Source organism: Anomalospiza imberbis, chromosome 6, assembly GCF_031753505.1.
Source record: "Anomalospiza imberbis isolate Cuckoo-Finch-1a 21T00152 chromosome 6, ASM3175350v1, whole genome shotgun sequence".
Lineage (NCBI taxonomy): Eukaryota > Metazoa > Chordata > Aves > Passeriformes > Viduidae > Anomalospiza > Anomalospiza imberbis.
In genome coordinates, this window is record NC_089686.1 from 37,478,925 (window position 1) to 37,493,958 (window position 15,034).

Consider the following 15,034-nt stretch of genomic DNA (forward strand, 5'->3'; position numbering starts at 1 on the left):
TACATTTTCCACATTTTAGTTTCCTAATATTGTTCAGCTGTCAAGAAAACAAAGGAAACTGGGTTGTGCCTGAATGAAAAAAAATATTTAGTAATTCATGTGTGGTTTGGGCTCTTATTTAATGGGTTAAAGATCTCCATTAAGGATTTAACAATTCATATAGCCAGTATTAAATAAACCTTATGTTTGAAGAAAGCTCCATTACTTATAATGGAATAAAAGCACTGAGAAATGTCACTGCTCACTTCTATTTGTCATGAAGATGCCTCGAGGGATTTGGACAAATAGCAGAAATGTCTTCTAAAGGGGGAAGTCATACACATGCCAATGAGAATGTGCCTCTCTGAAGGCAATTTTAACTGCAATGTGTAGTTACTGGTTAATTTGGAACCTTGCTAAAGAGTAACTTTGAAATGAGTATATAAAAGAAATAATATTTTGATATTTGCTAGAGAGAGTTGACATTTCAAACCCACAGGAGACATTCTTTTATGATTAAGAGCTAAAGTAACAGATTGCATAGCCTTTCAGGTAACAAGTTAATTGAGCACAGCATCAGCTTAGATATAAATTTTTTAGGGAGAGCCCTATTTTAAAGAGAACTTTTTTAGGGAGTCTTTCATAATAGCTTTGTCATTTTTTGTGTGTGCATCTTCACTGTCAAACCAGGCATGATACTCAGTGTACAAGATGATATACCAGTCTTAGCTAGTACTGCAGCAGAAACACACAGAGATTACTGTTTTAGTCTCAAAATGATAAACAAATCAGAGATAGAAAATTCACTGACTGTAGGGGTGGGAGAATTTTCACTGAATGTAGGGGTGGGAGAATTTTACTTCCTGGAAGTGCATTTGAGATATGCATTCCTCATGGCAAATCTCTGCTATATATAACAAGTACTTTTATCAGAGTTTTTTTTTTTTTCTTTCCCCCAAAGATCCACAAAACTACCCTGTGCTTAAACTGTGCAGAAGGTGTAATAGTCAGCATGACAACAAGATTAAAAAGTAGCTGTCTGAAAAATCCATGCTTTAGATGAGCAGATGAGGATCCTGTGATTGATTGTTAGGTTATGGGCATCCAAGGGTAAATATGAACAGGTTAGACTGTGCAGCAGCTTAGAAGATGGAAGATCTAATTTATTTGTGTTCTGGACACCAATTTTCCATGTGCCTTTGGGACAAATGTCAAACTGTGTTGCCTGAACATGTCCATTGCTCTGAGTCAAACTTCACTTTGCGCTGGCTAAAGCATTTCCAATTCAGAAACTGATATTACTAAGCACAGGGGAAATATCAGAGATGAAGTGTAACTTTCTGCAGGCAGTTTTCCACTGCTGGAACACCCTTAAGAGGTTTGGGTTTTTTTGAGGACTGGTTATTGTATTTGTTCAATTTGTGTGGTGTGCTTTATTTGATGTCTGCAAGCTATTGAGCTGTCTGGAGTTTCAGCCTCTTCTACAGACATACCTGCTAGTGGAAAATAATTTAGTGGGACTCCCTCTTCTGTTGTATGTATTTTGAACTATGACTGGTTTCTGGTATTAGAATAGCAGCTCACCACTCTGTTGTGTATCAGAGAATTGTTTTTTCAAAACTGCTTTAATTGTAGTTGGCACTGGAAGTTGGTAGCTTGTGGAAAGCCTTAGATTTTGTATATTATATATAGATGTTTGTTAGTTTATTTTACTTGAGTGATAGGAGCTTTCATTTTTGATGCATCTTTTAAAAAATATTGATAACGACATAATGTTAAAAATTAATTAGACCTGGTCACAAATGTTTACTAAGAAAACAGAAACAATGCTACAATTTCAAAATTGGATGGTCTTTGCTATTGTGTTGTTGTAAAAAAAGGACAGTTTGTATCTCACGTTGATTAATTGTGGTTAACTGGATTTTTAAATGTTAGGAGTAAGGTTGTATTGATTTTCGAGCTCCACCAAGTGAACATGTTGGTCAGTATTAACAGTTGTCCTGGAGATAACAATGGATTTTAAATTAAAGAGATTTTAAGTCGTAATTTCCTATAGTTGTTTCAATGAAAGCATCTGATTTCATTAGGACTGCTTTTGTCAGTGGGGATTTACAATTGTGTCTAAGATACCTGTGGCTGAAAAATGTGTCCTCAGGTAGAAACATTGTTTTCAGCTCACAAACTTAGTTTGCAACTTAGTTTGGTGTTGAACATCCATAGTCTCTGAATCCTCCCAAAAACTGCTTGTCCCTGGAGCACAAATTTTCTGCAAAGTATTCCTCTGAGAGATTTGTTGTGCAAATGTGCTAATACCTTAAATGAATAATGGATGAAGTTTTTGGAACTACCACTTAATGCAGACTGATACTAGGGTGAAAAAGGAGAATTTACTTGCTTAAGAAACCACGTCAGTATGTTGTTAAAGCTCCATTAAGTTTTTTTCAGAGCAATGACATAACTGAAACGGCATAATTTCTGCTTTAGAGATGAATTTCAAGTAAAAGGAGGACCTGTGGGATAGCAATAACTAAAGTTGCACAAATTCTTTGCAATTTAACAGACTTAAAAAAAACTGTAAAACCTTTTAAAGTTTGATGATGACAATCATTCTCTAATGTGTTGGATAATCTGGACATACCTTATATGAGGACATGTATTTTTGAGAGCTATGTTTTCATGTAATTGTCACAAAGTTAAATAGGTGATTTCATTTGTCCCTTCTGAGCTCATAATTGCACATTTCACATGCAAATATTACCTTACAGCAGAAGTCACTGGAAAAGGGATGCATTAAAAAAAAAAAAGGTTGGAGGATTGTTTAGAACAATCGATTAAATTTTTTGTTAGCTCCTGCTTATTATGAATGATAATGCTTGTCCTATGCTTTTCATCCACAGGTGTCCTCACCTCTGTAAAGCCCATTTAAAAGGAAGAGATACCTAAAGTTGCAGGCACAATGAAGTCAGATATTCAAACCTGGACCCCAAAGGTTGATTCAAGTGCCTAACCTTTATAGTTCACTTGTATGCATGGCCTTAAAATGGATGTTGCAGTCAGTGAGGGCTCTGGTGGCTACTTCCCTCAAAGTTGTGCTACTTTATCTTATTTCTTTTTCCCCAAACCTGGCACCGGTTCTACACATGCACTTGGCAGAGGGAGGTCTGTCTGGAGGTGAATGAGGTACCTGGCAACTTCACCTGTTCCTAGAAGCTTACATAGCCTCTTGTAAGGTCCACAGCAGTTTTACAGCCCTTTGACCCTTTGACCCCTCCTGCCACCCCTAGAACTCTGCCACTTAGGACTGCTGCAGCCCTGTTTGTCGGCACTGCCAGCAGTACACACAGCACCCATGACTGTGGTTTCTGTCTCTCAGGGGTGATCAATGTAGTGCTGCCACTACCTCAACCTCCTTCCTTGGGTGGCTGATTCAGCAGTGTTTTTGTGCAGCCTGCACTGCTCTGCTGGGTTTCATGACAGGCTGCTAGGGAGCCTGGGCTTTCAGTGGCCACAAGTCCATTCCATCTTTCTCAGTTTCTCAGGCAAATCAACAAGGTCTGACTTGGGAAACTCTACAGCCTCCAGTGCATGCGACCCATGAATATTTGCATGCTGTTGGTTTCTGGGCCCCTTCCCATGGATTCAGGATCTTCCTTTTTGGACATGGTTATGTGAGCCCAAACTCAAAGTTTTTGGGGATTCTGTTCTAACTGCAGATCCCAGGGCCATAACAGAGGTCTTGGCTTCATATGTGATTTGAAATTAAGAAAGATAACTAGGAAAACAGCTGTAGGGTTGATAATGTTTTTCACATCTATAAAATTATGCATTTTAAGTCCACAAAGATGGAAGACTGTTTTGTGTTTCTAGTATATTTTTCAGTGCCTATTGATGCTAAAGTGATGTGTGAAATCCTTCATCACCTGTACTAACCATAGCCTCTTTTTTCAGGTTTGTCTTTGAGATTGTTATCATACATAATTTCAGGGTAGTGTTAGATGGTTCTAGTGGCTTACCCTATGTTTGCTACAGAACATTAAAAGAAATTGTCCTAAACTTGATTTTCTGTTCTGGGGATTGCACTGTGGGTGTCAGGAAAAATTACAGGCTCCAGTGCCTGTGTGTCATGGAGTTAAAGCTGTCAGTGTAGCTCTCTTTGCAAACAGGTGTGTTTGCAAATCTGAGACCTGAGAAAACAAACAAGGCACTCTAGAGAGATTTCCCTAGTCCTTTCCTTTAGTCTGCTATTTTTGATGCCTATTTTCAATGTAATTAAAAGGGAAAAAAAGTTTTCTGGGAAACTGAGGCACAAGCACACTTCTCTGTGTCTTGAACTTTCCAGAGTGGGAATCTGGAGGGGAGAAGGGAGATGTTATCAAGGGACCTTCCGAGCCATATTGATTGGCTCTAACAGCAACCCTTTCAGAATGTCTTTACCCTCCTTGAGAATATTGTATACCTGATGTGAAGAATTTAAAAGCTTTTTTTCTTTTAAATTTCTTGACAGTGACTGCACTATCATGTTTTACTTTCTCTGTGGACTAACAAAACCATAAAAAAAACTGGGCACTAGAATGTTAATTACTTCTTAATTACATTGATTAATAATGTATTGAATGATGAAAGCTTTCAATATTCCTTCTCAGGCCTGTTTCCCACTCATCTATTCTTTTTTTAATTGGCTATGGTTAATTTTCTCTTTTCATTAGCTAGAGTGATTTTATTTTTAGCAAGTATTGTGTTCGACTGGGAATATATCTTATGTTTCTATAAATAGCAGCTTAGCTCCCTAATTATCTTTAATCTATAAAGAGAGATTATAAAACAAAGGTTAGACTAGTCATAAAAAATTAAATCAGGCAGTCTGGAGGAAGAAATAGGTGCTAGAGGTGGTAGTATTGCCTCTCCCATTTGAGACATTGGAGACCCAAGTCCAAATCTTGTATTTGCCTTTGAAAGTGTGACTCTGTTTCCCACAGGATTGTTTTGACAACCAGACTACAAAATATTTGGCTTTGTTTCTCTCATTGTTTCTTTGATACTGCTGGTATCTAGAGGAGGACAGAAGCTGGTGCCTCCTCAGAGATTTTGTGGCTATTATAGAAGATAACACAAAGTACATACAGACTTAAGAGAGGCCTAAAATCAGAACAAAATGCTTTTGAAGCTAGTTGTACAAAATGTTTTATTCTTCATAAAATAAAAATGCTTAAGTTCACTGCTCTCCAGCATTGATGTTTTCTTTGATGGTGAGAAGTGGGCGGATATTCTTTCAAACAAAGGTTATTCAATATAGCCTGCTCTTAGAAACACCATCCTGTGTATTTCTATATTACTGCACCCCACTAACTTCTGGAACCATGGTAGTGCTCTGGTTTGTCCCTCAGTGATGTCTGGAGAAGCTTGGCATTAGACTGGAACCTCAGAGCTGTAGTCCTTCCCTCTGGATGATTAGCCCTAGGCACCAAACCCAGATATTTCTGCAGTCTGGGAAAAATGCAGGTAGCTGTATCTGAATGCTGTAGCAATGAAAAGAGCACTGGTATGCCAGAAGGGTGCGTTTGTGGACTTGTTACACCTGAGAATCCAGTTGCAAGAGACACAATATTTGCCAAGAAAGTTCTCACATGATACTTGCCTGTTCCTGCCCAATGGTATTGGAAGCAAATCTGTCACAGGTGAACCTCTTTGATGTAAAGTCAACAGACCTGATCCTAAGTCCAGGTTTTCCAGGAAGCTAGCCACTACTTCTTGGTGCAGGAAAAATCACAAGTCAAAAATTTCTGACAGAAATCTGGCATTTTTTTCTTCTTAATGCAAAAGTATGTAGAAATAAAATTAGCTTATTTGCGGAGATTAATGGAATTCATCAAAACTGCTACAAATGGTTTATTTAGGATTTGAGCAAACAGCCTAAGTTCCTACTACTGCTAAGCATTCCTTAAACAGTGAGCTTAATGATTTGGGCAAGTTATTGTATTGTCCTTGTTCAACAATGAGAAATTAAGAGAAAGCTGGAGACAATGGAGAAGGCAAAGCCTCACCAGTATTATTTTCTTAGTCATTGGATAATACTTAGTTGGGTCCAGCTAAAGTAGAACCATCTGTCAAATGCTAAACATTCAGAACATGAGTTTATAATTTTGAGTATAAAGTGGAAAAGGACCAAGAAATAAATGACCAGATCACCTTTCTCACCTAAAAACAATGCTTATAAACTTTGCACTCCTAATATAAATCTCAACCCCCAAAATATTCTCTTAAGTATGAATTTTACTCCTTATTAGAAAATTATGACAGACTGAAAATATGACAGGAGCTCTCCCATCTTCCCTGTTATTGCTGGTTTTCCATGGGGTCCATGCCTAAACCAAATTAGAGATAGATTTAAGAAGTCTGTATTTCTTATTCTCTCCACTGTTCTTTTGTCACCTGTTATTTAAGCTGGGAAAATTCTTAAGATCTCTGTGTGGGTTTGTTTCTTGCTATATAAGTGTATTAAAACTACGTACCCACCTAATTTTTCTAATAGTGCAAAGCTTCCATGAAATGTGAAGTTTAATAGTTTCTGTGCATTGTAACTGCATGAGTCATTTGGTGTACTCCTGGAAGAGAACTTTTCCCCTTCTACCTCTCCTATGTGAAAGACAACTCACAGTTGCTTTCCTTTACTTGCCACAAAGCCCACTCACAAGAGGAAAAAGAAAACAGCTCTGGTACAGCTCTGGTGGGATTTTTTTTTTTTCAGCTGTGGAGAAATTGAATCAGAAAGTAATCTGGCCTTAGAAAATTCAGGGGCATGATGAGTAAAAGCTGCTATATAAGTTTGTATAAACTTGTGGTATAACATTTTTTTGCCTTCTTTTATATATTTGCTTGCAGATGGAGACACATGAAACATTTACCATCAGTCTGAGACTAAAGTAGGTATCAGGATTTCAGAGTTCTGGAGCTTCATTCTGAGTGGTGAGATCTGAATGTGTTACTGAAAGAGCTGTTGCAAAAGATGTGAGAAAAGAAAAGCTACAGATGTAGAAACTGTAGGAGTTGGGTTGAAAACACGGGCAGCTGTTGAAGTAAATTTTTTAGGACCATGCAGTAATTGGGTTTATAGGGACAGAAGCCTTACACCAAATTCAGATGCTATTCAGTTTAAGAATAGAGGTCTTTGATATGAATAAATGTATACAGTAAGAGTAGTCCATAAAAACCTAGATGCAATCCAGCTAACCATGCATTTAAACACCTTGCTAAAATGAAATGTTTGTCTGCAACAACAAAGAAACTTGGTTTTTGCATGATGAATCTGATAATTACAGAACTTTTGCAGCTCTATAAATGTTACCCACTGTGGTATCCTTCCATGGTAAATTTTAAGGGATTGCAGAAATATCTGTTGTCTTATGTAGTGAAGCATTAAACATACAGAGAGGCTGATGAGAAGGTTCACTCTTGCTTCAGTTAGTTCTGGATTTGTTAGCATAGAAAAGTTCAGCTCAGCCATCTCATTTTAGGCAGCTGTTAGCAAAGGATACCTTGCTGTATCAAGACCCTGGGAGTTTCTGCACTCTTTTCTGATCATCTTTGTTACCTGACCAAGCAAATATCATTTTAGAATGTTCCTGCAGCTTTCTTCCTCAGAGATGCCTTGGAAGATGTTCTTCAGTGGCTTATGTCCTTAAGAAGCAGCTGATGTGACCCCTCAGTCTGTTGCAGCTTTAACTTGGATTTGGGCATACAAGAGACCATTTGACATTGCTTGAGAGGTGTGGATTTGCTACATATTCGAGTGCCATGGCCACAGATGTCTTTTCTGTGCAAAACACTTTTTCTATTGCTGTCTGTCTTCCTTTGCTGCATTCGGTGTGCAGCAGTGTCGTCTGGTCAAACTAAAGCTTAGGGGGGTTTGGCCTTCATAACATTGCCTAAATGGGGTTGAATTATTTTCTTAAGTAGCCTGTAACATGGTGCACTCTGGTATCCACACAGTATCCAAACCACTGCCATCTGCACATAACAAGGTCATCAAGAAGTTACAGGTTTTGAGTGCCTAGCCTTTTGGACTGAAATAGTGAAGAAAATATCATCACAAGTGTTTAAGGGAACACTTAACCCAGGGTATTATAGCACTCAGAGCAAATATCATTTAAGCAGCTAGAGTTTGTGAAGACATTTTGTAACCACAGTTGCTTTTCCTGGCATTTGAGGGTGTAGAAGACAGTACTGTACTTGCTTATTAATGCATGCCTGGTTACCTGCATCAGAAAATTATTTGAGGTAAAGTTATTGTTTGTGGTTCCTCTGCGTGAATTGATGGTCTGTGGCTTCCTGCTAATCAGATGGTCACCTTAACAAATATTATTAGTGTGCACCTAAATCCAGTGTAACCACATTTGTAATTTCAGACCCCTGTAATGGTTGTGAGTATGCAGAAACTTGCTTTTTAAAAATTGGAGTTGGAGCAGGCTTTGCTTTCTGGGAGAATTCCAAGGAGGCAGTGGGGTGGTAGTGTATGGTCCTCAAAAGAGAACACACAGTAACCCTGTTGTAAAATCAGGGTTATGCAAATTTGAAAAATAATTTTTGTTTGCTATAGACAGAATCTGTGCCAAAGCATTTCTTATGCAAGGCATCTTGCTCTTTGAGGAGAAAGACCTGTTGAGTATTTGACGCTTGGCCAAATGATTTCTTGCTTTATATTCACAGCTTTTGGGAAAGACTCTGGCTGATTATTCTGTGCAAAGTACAAACCAGTCTTAGCACTCATTTTCTACAATATATCTGAAAATGAAGAAAGTCATGAAAAAACAGACGTTACAACAGAAGTTGGCCTTATGGCCAGCTACATTTTCTTTTTGACACTTAAGTCTTTTCCTGGTGTGATAGAAAATTCTGGAATTTATTTAATGAGCTTGAGAATCTCATTTTGGTAAAATAAGCATGCAGAATACAAATGTATGTCATTATGTTCACCAAGCTTCTGAAATCTAAGAGTAATTACTGGTGTCTATTGTAATTTAGGAGGGATGACAGGTTGCTGTAATGGTTTACCTTAAGAATATGTTACAATAATCTACACTAATAGCTGGTTTTCCATGCATTGCCTGGTTTCTCCTCTGGTTTAGGAGAGACATACAGACAATGTCATTACAATGTCTCTGAAAACTGAGGGCCTACAATGGAGGACAACACAGTCAGTGTTTGCAGCCCACTCAGAGGATGGTGACAATTAGCTTTTGACAAACTGGAAACTTGCTGCAGAACAGAGTAATCATGGAGAAGAAAGTAGGTCCCTGAAACTTGCCACTGTATGATTTGTGACAGATACATCAACTGTCAGTTGTTTATATTGCATTTCAATATCTATTTTTGTTTTCAAGAATGTCTATATTGTGCTATGCACACTTGAACTCGAGAATTGGAATCCACAGGGAATGTATGCTCACATAGGGTCGTTTCTTCCAATCACAATAACAGGGCCATGAGGAGATCTCTAACACAGCACGAAGCTTTGTGAGAGCTTTGTCAAAGCTGAAGTAAGGATCAACTGAGAAAAGGTGCAGAAGTTCAGTTTTGAAATAGAATATCTTGCTCTTTCCTGACAGCATATTTAGCATGGAGTCATGTGATACAGCCTGTAGTTCACTGGCTATGTATCCAGAGAGTTCCGCTATAAAGTTGCTCCTCATCAAAGGGAAAAACAGTGTCCTCAGTAGCTATGAAAACATTTACTGTACATCAGACTGAATTTCTGCATGGTTCAGTGTAATGTTAATGAACTCTGTAACAACAAAACAGCAGAAATTCGGTGCAACTCAGCGTAGTGGAGGCATAAATGACAAGCTGTGGTGTAACCTTCAGGCCTTTGTTCATGTAGCCTAGATTTTTTGCCCCTTTCTTCCCTATCCCTCCACCTGTAATGCCTAATTTTGTGGGCTTTTCAGTATTGAAGCTGAATCTTGCATATGTTGTTATACCTAAAGGAATATATTGAGATTGAAACCATGGGCTTTAATAAGACATTAAAGGGGCCTGGAAGGCCACACATTGAATACTGTGCTCAGTTTTGGTCCCTGTCATGCAAAAAAGATGTGGACGGGCTGGAGAGGGTCCAGAGAAGGTCCAGAAAGATTATCAGAGGACTGAGAAGCCTGCTCTGTGAGGAAAGGCTAAGAAAGATGGGTTTGTTCAACCTTGAAAAAAGAAGGCTTAAGGGAGACTGTATTACCATATTCCAGTATTTAAAGAGTGGCTAAATGAAGACTCTATTTTTTCAAGAGAGACTCTCTTTTTACAAGGCAGCACACAGAGAAGATGAGGGGTAATTGGTACCAGTAACTCCAAGGATGAGTCTTATTAGACACTAAAAGGAAAATTTTTCTCAAGAACAATCAACCATTGGAATAATTTCCCCAGGAAAGTGGCATATTCTCCAACATTGGACACTTTTTATGTTTGCCTGGACAGGGTGTTGGTCCATCTTGTCTAAGCAGTGCATTTGCCAATAAAGTTTGGGCCCAGTGATCCTTAAGGTCCCTTCCATTTGGTATTCTGTGATTCACTTACCTGCACAAGTAGTAACATATGGAACCAACTCATCCAAAGCTGGAAAAATAGAAAAGCATTCTGGAATGTTGGAAATATGCATGAAACACTAATAAATTATTAACTTAGGAGGGTGATGACACCACATCATCTGAAACTGTCAAAAATGTATTACTTGAACAGTAATATGGCTGATTATAGAAATTACTGACTCTAAATCTGAATAAAATTCTGTGGCTATATTATAAAAAATAATAATGCAGCACACATTCTCTTTGAACTCATTTAACCTTCCTAATCTATGCTATCAATCAACAAGACCACTTGCATAATGTTTCTATTAAAATGCCCGTGTTGTTTATAGTCACTATCTTCTTATTTAAATGTTTTTTACAGCATGTCTTGACAGTTTATTTAAAAAAACCTAAGGCAGGTAATGAAAACATCAGGTAAAGTGGTCTCTTGGTTTAAGAAAAGGTTGCATGTTGATTCCCATACCACTCTTTGAATCCCCTTACAGATCAATGAAGAGTTGCTCTGTGGCTGGGCTGTAGTACTTTACTGAGATCCAGCTATCCCTCATACCTGGTTTCTGTACTAGACAACATCAGGCACTTATAGGAAACACTAAATGGCTTCTGGGATGTTGCTGCAATAGCAGATGGTTCAGCCATTGCTGTGGAGGATGACTTGTGATTTAAACTCAGGATCTCAGTAAGAAATTGTGAGTCATTCAGGCGTCTATGGGCTTAATGTGCCATTGAAAGAAGAATGCTTTTGCATCCATAGGTGCTTAGGAAGTTCTGGCCATATATGTTGCCAGATGGCATCAGTAATTCTAAATGTACATAGAAGGCTCTTCAGAAAATGCAATTTCCTCAGCGTGTTACACAGCAACTAGCTCACAGGATGGCATTCCTTGTGTGATACACTCCTGTGACTTTTGAACTGTCTTGGCATCCATTCTGTTGTTTTGCCTGTTTTGCTTTCACAGGTGTGAGTTTTCTGTCTTGGGCAAATGGTATGGGCTCTAGGTACTTCAAGTCATTTTTTGGATTGCTGCTTTTCCTCATCTGTCTCCTTAGATAGCTACAAATCCCCAAGGGCTCTTGATATCCATTCCTATTAGCACAGGAGCTCTTGTTTTCAATTTTCCATTGAATGAAATGTCAGCCACTGACAAGCCATGCTTTGCAGGTGCCATGCTCTGATTTAACAGGGCTGAATATAGCCTCTATCATCTTTGATTAGTAGGTGCTTTATTATTTTGACAGTGCTTTCTACTGACCTGTTGTGCTGGGAATAATAGGGACTTATAGAGACATGCCTCATATGTACTTCGCTGCAAACTGCTAAATCTCATGTTCATTAGAGGTGTCTTGTTGTAAGACATGACTAGCACAGGTACTGTAAAATGCAGCAAGGATAGTACTGTCATGGACAAATCACTTCTTAGCTTTTCTTCTACGTAGGAATGAATTTGGTAGTCTAGGACACAAGTAAGTTTTTTTTTCCCTGCAGCAGTGAAAAATCTCTGCTGCCTTTGCTCTAAGGCATCAGGATATTTTTCCCTTCTTCTATAACCTTCATCTTTACCTACATCTTTCTGTCCTGTGCAACAAGCAAAACAACAATTTCCTCAACCTTGCTGTTCACCTGAGGCTGGTGTAAAATATCATTGGTCATATTTTTATATTTTAAATCCACAAATGGTTCTGTGCATGTCCTTTTTAAAACTTTTTTTTTTCCTGATGTCTGAGGATTTAATTTGAGTTGAAACAAAGTCACACTTAACAGGTAAATTTAATCTTTTTTTACTTATTATAATTTTAAGGGGTAAAGCCTGAATTTTAGCTGTTATGCACCACTTGGAGCAACTGGTGTTATCTGTGGCACTGGCCCCAGTCACTTCTTGTAGGGGTGTGCCCCCAGCGATATCTGTAGCAATCAAAGTTCACATTTTGTCTGACCCCAGATTGATATTTTTTCTGTAAGAGTTTGTGTGTGCAACAGGTATAAAATCTGGTTCTGGATATATTTTCTTCATAGTTCCTTTGTAAAGTACTCCAGAGAGCGTGTGTCTAACCATCATCAGATCTTCCTTAATTTTTATGGAACATTGAAATCATATATTTGAAACCAAAATACTTTTGTAGCTTTTTTCTTGTGGGAAAGGTTAGTCTGAGAATTTCCATGTCCCTTAGGCTGTAAAGAGTTTTATGATCAGTTTCAGCTCACAAAGTTCTTCCATGCATGAAGACATGAAGCTTTAATGGCTATGGAGTAAAGCCAATTCTTTTTTCTTTATTTATTTACATTAACACCAAGTTTATTCTATGGATAAGTGACTGGTCTCAAAGTCTGACTATACAACTTTAAAAAATTATCAATATTCTCAGTAGAACAATACAAGGACAAGTTAGTTTTGTGCTTAGATACCATCTCTGTCACTGAAGCATCTTTGGTTGATGTCTTCAGTTTTCCAGATGTTTTTGTAGTAGTCAAATCCTATGTCTTTAAAGAGTTTTGTGGACCAGTACTCAGAATGCTAAGGCAGGCTGACTGAGCACAAATTTCTTTACATACTTTGTGTTTGTTTCAAACAATTCTGTACTCCTTCATATTACTGTGCCCAGTCTGTACCATCTCACCCCATTCACCTTGCTCTGCTGGATATTATTTCCCTCATAAGGAATATTTTTTAGCTTTTGCCCTACAGCTTGTTTCTCATACAAGGTTTATGAAATTTCTGACTGCATTTTTTCATATTTTTCTTAGATCAAAATATCACGATACAGACTTTTGTACTGGATCAAAAATGTGCTGTGTATTTCTATGCGCCATGCAGCCCAAGAGGGAACTGTGTCTCTCAAAGGTGATGTTAGAGCTACATGAACATTTGCCTTGCTTGGTGTCCCATGTAGAAATGCATTTTGGAGCAATCACCAATCAATGGTTTTTTTTTTCTTTTATGTGGGAAATATTTGCCACTGTTTATAATTTTTTCCCCTGAGTGTACATGTAAGTGAAAACTCCTTTTTTATGGCCCTGACCAGACCTTCATTGCTGAAGTTCTGCTTGCTTAGCAGCTAAGTGCCTCATCTCCCTTCAGTTCTGAGGCATTCTCTTGGTAGCATGGTGGGAACTTGCCTTGCAACCCTGTTCCAAATATTTTTGAGATTGGTTAGATTTCTGTGTTGTGTTTGCAATAGCAGATGCTCTCAGACAAATGTAAGAATAGCATAAGCACATCTTCCTCCCTCTCCTGGGCTCCAGCAGGTTGTTCCTGTGTTGCTGAGCCAAAGGTGGTATCGTTATTTAAGACCAGTGGGTTTTTCAGTTGCTGGTGTCCAGAATCTGGCAGTGCTCTAGTGCATAAGTGCCCAATTTAAAAGCTTGTAATTGTCCCAGTTGCTTCCAGACTGGCAGTTCATCCCTCTGATGATACAGCATTGTCCACTGCTTCTAGTTACTTCTACAGAGGTTTCCTCTGCATTAGTGGTGTTGCTGCCATTCTCTTGTTGCTGTTGTTGGGCTTTTCCCCTTTCTATGCATGCTCTTTTATCACTTGCACACTGTTGGTGAGTGGCACTTGCTTTTAATTCTTATCCCACTTCCAAATTCTGGGCATTGTTCTGACTCCTATTGTTTTCATAATCTGTATATCTTGTACTTTTCATTGTGAAACTGTTTTTCTGTGTTCTTTAAAATCTTTGATTCCCTAAAATAACAGTTTATTTCTGGTCTGGGTGAATCCTTTTCTTGACAGATGTGGGTTATCTTGTTGAGGATTAATTATGGACCTTCCAGTAGACCAAGTTCTACTTTACTTAGCCAGGACTCAACCTCTCAAAAGTGTCTAATGAGGCAGTTGGTCAGAGATTAGTCACCTTATCTTCTGCTTTTGCCCTCTGCTTAAAAGCATCATGTGCATCTATCTATTTTTCATAGAATGCCTCACATTTCTGTAATGAGCCTCAGAATTCATCTGTCTTTGCCAAACTAAATGAAAACCTGTCCTATAACAATGAAAAATACAAATTTCCTTAAAATATTATTAACAGAAGCAGTGTCTACTGCTGCTACAGTTCCTTGAAGATACAGATTGTTTACATTTCTATTCATGGGAGGTTTAGGTAAGTATGGAAATTTCTTGAGGTGCCTCTACTTTTTACCAATTGAGAGTAAAAAATTACCTGCTTTGTAATCCCAGAGCTTCAGCCAAGATATTTATTTATGAAGAGATGGAAAGCTGGCAGCTTGCTCTCTCTTTTTTTTTTCTTTTTTAAGTTTTTTTTTTTTTTCTGGTCTAGGTCTATTACTTTGCTTAGGAGACAGTTTATATAAATTTAACTAGTAAGCAACTAATACAACTAATAATGTCTGTCCTCATTGCTGCCATACTTTTGTAATTGATATGGCCATAGAAGAAAGCCTCAGAATGATGTTTACTTCCAAATCATCCAGGTTGTGTTAAAAAATATGCCTCTGTAAATCTGCTGAAAGTAGCAAT

The 15,034-nt window shown here is 38.1% G+C and overlaps 1 long non-coding RNA gene across 1 annotated transcript in view; it reads left to right on the forward strand.

Annotated features, from left to right (window-relative positions):
• The window catches only part of LOC137475795 (uncharacterized), a 28,172-nt gene extending 25,213 nt beyond the window's left edge, over nucleotides 1-2,959 (forward strand). The window contains exon 4 of the long non-coding RNA XR_011000081.1: nucleotides 941-2,959. This is a non-coding gene — a long non-coding RNA (uncharacterized lncRNA). The remainder of the gene's footprint in view (nucleotides 1-940) is intronic.
• The last annotated feature ends 12,075 nt before the right edge of the window (nucleotides 2,960-15,034 follow it).